Below are 8,814 nucleotides of genomic sequence, written 5' to 3' on the forward strand. Positions count from 1 at the left end.
TCTTTTAATAAGTCCTTATAATTAAACACAACATTTACAGATGTGTTTATCTCCTTTCCTAAATCTCACTGAAATGACACCAAGTTATAAACACACAAGGACAAAGAGACAGCACTGGTCAGGAAGTGTCTCCTTCCTCTCCCTCTCCCCTAAAACCTTAATCAGACCCTGGAATCTATTCCAGACAACATCCCAACAGACCCTCAAAATGCTTGAAGCAAAAACTGACAAAGATGAAAAGCCCCTCCTTGCAGTTAGGAACTGCAGGCTCCTCTCAGCAGGTCTGATTAAAGTTTATAGCACTAAATACTTGAATGGAAAATGCTGGGAGGTCTCAAATTAATAACCTAACTTCCTACCTCAAGAAACTGGGGGTGGGGATAGGGAGAGCAAATTCAGGCCAAAGCAAACAGAAGGAAGTAATACAGATAAGACTAAAACCTAGCAAAATTAAAAACAGAAAAACAAAAGAAAAAGCAAAAACCAAAAGGCTGGTTCTTGGGGGAGGAGGATCAATAAAATTAAACAAAAGTCTAATGAGACTGCCAAACATAAAAAGAGAGAAAACACAAAAGACCATTATCAGGAATGAAATAAGGGACATCAGTACAGATCCCATAGTCAGTGACAAGATAACAAGGAAATCCCATGAACAACCTTTTCAAAAATTTGAAAACTCAAAAGAAATGGACTAAATATCTCAAACCCCCAAAACTACCAAAACTCAACCAAGATCAAATAATCAATCTGAATAGTCTTGCCACCTTTAAAAAATGTGTATCTAACTTTAAAGCTTCCAAAAGATAAATTTCCAAGGCCAGAAGGATTCACTGGGGAATTCTACCAAACATTTAAGTAAGAATTAACACCAATCAAGGGCTACCCTGGTGGCTCAGCAGTAAAGAATCCATCTGCCAACACAGGGGACATGGGTTCAACCTCTGGGTCAGCCAGATCCCCTGGAGGAGGAAATGACAACTCATTCCACTATTCTTGCCTAGAGAATCTCATGGACAGAGAAGCCTGGCAGGCTACAGTACATGGAGTAGCACAGAGTCAGCCGTGACTGAGTGACTAAACACTACCACCACCACTAGTCAAAATCCCTCCAAGATATTTATTGACACAATATTGTTTCAAAGTATAAATAAGGAGAAGTATATATTAAGAAGAGGTGGCAAGAATATACAGAACTCTACAAAAAAGATCTTCAAGACCCAGAAAACCATGATGTGACCCAGATCACTCACCTAGAGCCAGACATCCTGGAGTGCAAAGTCAAGCGGGCCTTAGGAAGCATCATTACGAACAAAGCTAGTGGAGGTGATAGAATTCCAGCTGAGCTATTTCAAATCCTAAAAGATGATGCTGTGAAAGTGCTGCACTCAACATGCCAGCAAATCTGGAAAACTCAGCAGTGGCCACAGGACTGGAAAAGGTCAGTTTTCATTCCAAGCCCAAAGAAAGGCAAAGCCAAAGAAAGTTCAAACTACCACACAATTGCTCTCATCTCACATGCTACATGAACCATGAACTTTCAGATGTTCAAGATGGTTTTAGAAAAGGCAGAGGAACCAGAGATCAAATTGCCAACATCTGCTGGATCATCGAAAAAGCAAGAGAGTTCCAGAAAAAACATCTATTTCTGCTTTATTGGCCATGCCAAAGCCTTTGACTGTGTGGATTACAATAAACTGTAAAAAATTCTGAAAGAGATGGGAACACCAGACCACCTGACCTGCCTCTTGAGAAATCTGTATGCAGGTTAGGAAGCAACAGTTACAACTGGATATGGAACAACACACTGGTTCCAAATAGGAAAAGGAGTACGTCAAGGCTGTATATTGTCACCCTGCTTATTTAACTTATATGCAGAGTACTATAAGAGAAACACTGGGCTGGAGGAAGCACAAGCTGGAATCAAGATTGCTGGGAGAAATGTCAATAACCTCAGATATGCAGATGACACCACCCTTATGGCAGAAAGTGAAGAACTAAAGAGCCTCTTGATGAAAGTAAAAGAGGAGAATGAAAAAGTTGGCTTAAAGCTCAACATTCAGAAAACTAAGATCATGGCATCTGGTCCCATCACTTCATGGCAAATAGATGGGGAAACAGTGGAAACACTGGCTGACTTTTATTTTTCTGAGCTCCAAAATCACTGTGGATGGTGATTGCAGCCACGATATTAAAAGATGCTTACTCCTTGGAAGGAAAGTTATGACCAACCTAGACAGCATATTAAAAAGCAGAGACATCCTTTGCCAACAAAGGTCCACCTAGTCAAGGCTATGGTTTTTCCAGTGATCATGTATGGATGTGAGAGTTGGACTGTAAAGAAAGCTGAGCGCTGAAGAATTGATGTTTTTGAACTATGGTGTTGGAGAAGACTCTTGAGAGTCCCTTGGACTGCCAGGAGATCTAACCAGTCCATCCTAAAGGAGATCAGTCCTGGGTGTTCATTGGAAGGACTGATTCTGAAGCTGAAACCCAATACTTTGGCCACCTGATGCGTAGAGCTGACTCATTTGAAAAGACCCTGATGCTGGGAAAGATTGAGGGCAGGAGGAGAAGGGGATGACAGAGGATGAGATGGTTGGATGGCATCACTGAATCAATGGACATGGGTTTGGTTGGAGTCCGGGAGTTGGTGAGGGACAGGGAGGCCTGGCGTGCTGCGGTTCATGGGGTCGCAAAGAGTCAGACACAACTGAGCAACTGAACTGAACTGACACAGATGACACCATCCTTCTGGCAGAAACCAAAAAAGAACTAAAGAGCCTCTTGATGAAAGTGAAAGCAGAGAGTGAAAAGGCTGTCTTAAAACTCAACATTCAAAAAACGAAGATCATGGCATCTGGTCCTATCACTTCATGGCAAATAGAAGGAGAAACAATGGAAGCAGTGACAGACTTTATTTCCTGGGCTCTAACATCACTGCAGATGGTTAATGCAGCCATGAAATCAAAGGATCCTTGCTCCTTGGAAGAAAAAATATGACCAATCTAGACAGCATATTAAAAAGCAGAGACATTACTTTGCCCACAAAGGTCTGTCTAGTCAAAACCATGGTTTTTCCAGTAGTCATGTATGGATGTCAGAGCTGGACTATAAAGAAAGCTGAGCACCAAAGAAATGATGCTTTTGAACTGTGGTGTTGGAGAAGACTCTCCAGAGTCCCTTGGACTGAAAGGGGATCAAACCTGTCAATCCTAGAGGGAATCAGTCCTGAATATTCACTGGAAGTACTGATGCTGAAGCTAGCTCCAATAACTTTGGCCACCTGATGCAAAGAACTAACTCATTGGGAAAGACCCTGATTCTGGGAAAGATTGAAGGTGGGAGGAGAAGGGGACGACAGAGGATGAGATGGTTGGATGGCATCACCAACCCAATGGATATGAGTTTGAGCCAGCTCTGGGAGTTGGTGATGGACAGAGAAGCCTGGCAAGCTACAGTCCATGGGGCTGCAAAGAGTCGGACTGAGTGACTGAAGTGAACTGAATTACAGAGGAAGGCAAAGAAATTAGAGTAGGTAGATTAATTTTGAAAAAATAAATTAAATGGGAGGAATCAAGTCTATGTGGTCTCAGGAATCAAGTCTATGTGGTTTATTACATATCTACAGTAACCAAGACTATGTGATATGGACAAAGATCAGTACGACCCCTACAGACACGCCCGACTCATCTTGACAAAGGTGCAATTCAAAGAAAGGACAGATTTTCGAACAAGTACTGCTGTAGAAATCAGACATTCATTGCCAAAAAAAAAAAAAAAAATGAATATGGACCAAAATCTCACATCTTATACATAAACTAATTCAAAATTGATCAGACACTTAAATGCAAAAGCTTTAGTGAAAAAAAGAGAAAATACTTCAGATCTCAGGTTAGGTAAATATTCATTGGAAGGACTGATGCTAAAGCTGAAGCTCCAATACTTTGGCCACCTGATGCAAAGAACTGACTCATTGGGAAAGACCTGGATGCTGGGAATTACTGAGGGCAAAAGGAGAAGGGGGCGACAGAGGAGGAGATGGTTGGATGGCATCACCGAGTCAACGAACATGAGCAAACTCCAGAAGATAGTGAAGGGCAGGGAAGCCTGGCGTGCTGCCATTCATGGGGTTAAAAGAGCTGGACACGACCGAGCAAATGAACAAGAACAAAGATTTCTGAAACTCAACACCGAAAGGACAACCCACAAGAGGAAATGGTGAAGAACTGTACATCATCAAACTTTAACACTTTTGCTCTGCCAAGGACCCTGTTAAGATGATGGAAAAGACAAGCCACAGACTGGAAGAAAATATCTGCAAACCACACACCTAACAGAGAGACTAAAATATATAAGGAACAGACGTTGCACTGAAGGGAATATTCAGATGGTTATTAGCATGAAAAGATGTTCAACATCCTAAGCTCTCAGGGAAATGCACATGCAGTGAGGTACCACCACACATTTATCAGTCAAAACCTGCTTTGTGACAATACCAAATACCTGGAAAGGACCTAGGAAAACTGGGTCACTCATACATTGCTGGGCTGCCCAGGTGGTGCTAGTGGTAAAGAACCTGCCTCCTGAGGCAGGAGACACAGGTTCAAACCCTGGGTCTGGAAGATCCCCTGAAGCAGGACATGGCAACCCACTCCCATATTCTTGCATGGAGAACCCACAGAGGATCCTGGTGGGCTATAGTCCATAGGGAAACAAAGAGTCAGACATTACCACACACATACATTGCTGGTGGAAACACAGTATGGTAGAGCCACTCTAAAAATGTTTGGCAGTTTCTTATGAAAGTAAACATGCAATTAGTGCACCCAGAAATTTCATTCTTGGGCATTCATCTCAGCAAAATTAAAACTGATATGCACATGAGAACTTGTACATGAATGTTCATAGCAGCTTTACTTATAAGAGCCCCAGACTAGAATCAGGCCAGGTATTCTTCAGCAGGTGAGTTACACTGGAGTCCAGTTATACCAGGGAATGCTATTTGTCAATAAAAAGGAAAAACCAATTTAAATCTGTAAAAATTTGGCTGAATCTCCAGGAAATCATATCGAGTGAAATAAGCCAATCCCAGAAGGTTCAGTCTGCACCGAATGCTTGATTCCATTTCTATGACATTTGAAATGATAGCATCTTACAAACAGAGAATTAGCTGTTGTCAGGAGTTAGGGACCTGCCAGGGGAAGGGAAAAAGTTGCATGTGGTTATAAAAAAGTGACATATGAGAGTTTACTGTGGTGTTGGAAATAGTATCTTGACTGTAGTGGCAGATACACACAAACCTACACATGTTGCACAAGTGGTCAAACTGTATAGAACTTAATACACACATATAAATAAAACTAAGGAAATATAAATAAGATCAGTGGATTGTATCAATGTCAATAACCTGGTTGTGATATTAAACTGTCCCCATTTATAAAATGTTATAAATGGGGAAACTGACAAAGTACTCAAGGGACTTCTCTGTATTGATTTTTATAACTGCATGTAAAATTACAATTATCTGAATAAATTTTTAATTAAAAGTATAAAAGTCTAGATAAACAGAAATATTCATATCAAAGGGGCTCCATTTTTTCCAACAAACTTCATATTTAACACAATGGCCACGTTATAAAGACTGAGTAAGAGGAACAGATATCCTGTGGTTATTTATCAACATATCAAAACTAAACTAAATACAAGTACTTTCTAAAAATAAATTCAAAGCTCTGTAAAATGTAATCAGACAAGGTTACTAAATGTCCTTGTTTTCCGGATCATGATAGTGATTTCCTTACATCAAAACCTAGAAATGAATATCCTTTGTTGACTGACTTTCATGATGAATGCTGTTCTGCCACCATAACAATACCAAGGAGACGGTGGTTTTTTCACGAGAGATTCCCTCATGGAGGGAGCAACCATGCATCTGCATCTCCAGGCGGTCGCAGCACTATCTCCACATCACCACCAGGTTCCCACGAAGCAGGGAGAAGGAAGTGGACGCATCTCAGTACCTCCCCTCTAATAATACATGGAGACACGACCAGTCAGTCCATTCTTGTGCCATGACATTTTCAGAAGAAATCATGTAATTACTCGGAAAAAAATAAGTATTTATCAAATATGTATTTACCGTGTGCAGGAAGTTAGGTGAGCAATGAGAAGGGCCCCCTTTAGCTAACTGACCAATAACCACCTAATCCCACCAAACAGTTTATCAGTCCTGCCCATGATACACCCACCAATCCTACAAAAATTGGGGGCCAAGAAAAACCCCTTACTGACTTATTGTTGTTCAGTCACTCAGTCATGTCCGACTCTTTGTGACCCTTTGGACTGCAGCACGCCATGTCCTTACCATCTCCCAGAGTTTGCTCACACTCATGTCCATTGAGTCAATGATGCCATCCAACCAACTCATCCTCTGTCTACTGGTGGGACTGTCCCTACTCTGGAACATGTTTTATACTGAAGTAACCTTTGGTGGTCACTGGACTCATTCAGTTCAGTTCAGTCACTCAGCTGTGTCTGACTCTTTGTGACCCCATGAACCGCAGCACACCAGGCCTCCCTGTCCATCACCAACTCCTGGAGTTTACCCAAACTCATGTCCATTGAGTTGGCAGTGCCATCCAACCATCTCATCCTCTGTTATCCCCTTCTCCTCCTGCCTTCAATCTTTCCCAACATCAGGGTCTTTTCAAATGAGTCAGCTCTTTGCATCAGATGGCCAAAATACTGGAGTTTCAGCTTTAACATCAGACCTGCCAATGAACACCCAGGACCGATTTCCCTTAGGTTGGACTGGCTGGATCTCCATGCAGTCCAAGGGACTCTCAAGAGTCTTCTCCAACATCACAGTTCAAAAGCATCATTAGCTGCTCATAAATATTCCATGAATACATATATCTAATTAGAGTAGACTGAATTATGAGAAAAACAGGAGGATAGAGAATCTTGTTATATAACCAGCAGCTGTCAATCAACCACACCCCCGGATTATGCAAATAGCCCTGCCTTAAAAACTCTGTACTGCAGCCTTCTGGGACCACTGCCTCCCCTGGCATGGCCCACCTCTCCCTTGAGGCGTCCTCTCTGTTCTTCCTTTCTGTGTGCTCAGTTATGTCCATCTCTTTGGGACCTGTTCTTTCTTTCCTTTTTGTTAATAAGCTTTCTTGCAACAGATAAGACCTCATTCTTCTCTGTGTCCTTACCAGGAACTGAGGTCCACGGGAGGAAGGGTCTCCAGACTCTACTACACTAACATAGATACAAAAAAGATAGAGAAGCACCAAAAAGCTATAAACAAGACAGACATCCTCTGTGCTGGCAACTGGGGAGTGGCATCCACAGTAGGGTGAATGGTGGCCCATGAGAAAAGTCCACACCCTGATCCGCAGGAGCTGAAAAATGTGACCTTGTTTGGAAAAATGGGTCTTTACAGATAAGGATTCTGAGATAGGAGGCTATAAATCCAGTAAGCGTCCTTCCTTTCATGAGGGAGGCAGAGGAGGTGTAAGGGAAACAGGGAGAAGGGTGTGAAACCCAGCAGAGGCTGGAGGGCAGAGGCCGCCAGCCTGGCACGCCCAGCACTGCCCAGGAACACCAGGCAGCCACCCAGACTGGAAGGGACAAGGGTCAGTCTCTCCTGGCCTCCTGCAGGGAGAGTGGCCCTGCCAGATTCCGGACTTCCAGCCTCCAGGACTGTGTGCTAATTTGTTAGAGCTGTCTCCCTTCAGCAGGAATACAATCCACATACCTGCCAGTCAGAGGAAAACATGAAAACCACTATCTTACAAATTCAGGATAAAATAGATCTCAAGAATACCATAGGGCAGATTCCTCAGTGGTAAAGAGTCCACCTGCCAATAAAACAGACATGGGTTTTGGGAAGACCCTACATGCCTTGGAGCAACTAAGCCTGTGTGCCGCAAGTACTGAGCCTGTGCTCTAGAGCCTGGAAGTCACAACTACTGAGCCCATGCACTGCAACTACGGAAACTCAGCACCTAGAGCCCGTGCTCTGCAACAAGAGAAGCCACCTCAGTGAGAAGACCGCACACTGCAACTAGAGTAACCCCTGCTCGCTGCAACTACAGAAAAGCTTGCACAGCACAAAGACCCAGCGCAGCCAAAAATAAATAAATGGATTTTTTTTAAAAAAGAATACCTTAGGGCTCTAGCTCACAAGTGTGAAAAATATGAAACACAGTATCAAGGAATAACTTTAGCCAACTATGCATGGACCTATATGAAAACAAAGAAAAAAGTTAATAACTATTTTCTTAATTATTATTTATACTTGTTTATTTATTTAAGTCAAGAAGTGGGACATGCCCAGCTGCTGAGCAAAAGACTAAACACTGTAAGATGCAAGTTAGTCTCAAATTTGTTTGACACAATGAGAAAAGAAAAAATCCCAAATATATTTTTCAAAGGAATGCAAATGATCCCAAAGTACAAATGATGTAAAAATCTAGTGGTAAAAAGGTTTATGAGGTAAACTGACAGATATGATGATAACAAGACCTGCTGGATACTAGATATGATATAAAGGTATAACGAATAAAACATAAGGAAGAAACTAAATGGAGCAGAATAGATAACAGAGAAATAAATCCTGTTATATAAGAGAATTAATCTATGGTAAAACCAGCAACAGGGAAGAGAGGATCAAATCAGTAAGCTTTACAAGGACAAAGGCTGGCACCCAGGTGGGATAAGGTGGGGATGGGGAAGGATTCTTATCCTTGTATCATACTGTATGTGACAATGAACTACACAAGAACTGAAGACAAATTAAACAAG

Source organism: Dama dama, chromosome 13 (genome assembly GCF_033118175.1).
Source record: "Dama dama isolate Ldn47 chromosome 13, ASM3311817v1, whole genome shotgun sequence".
NCBI lineage: Eukaryota > Metazoa > Chordata > Mammalia > Artiodactyla > Cervidae > Dama > Dama dama.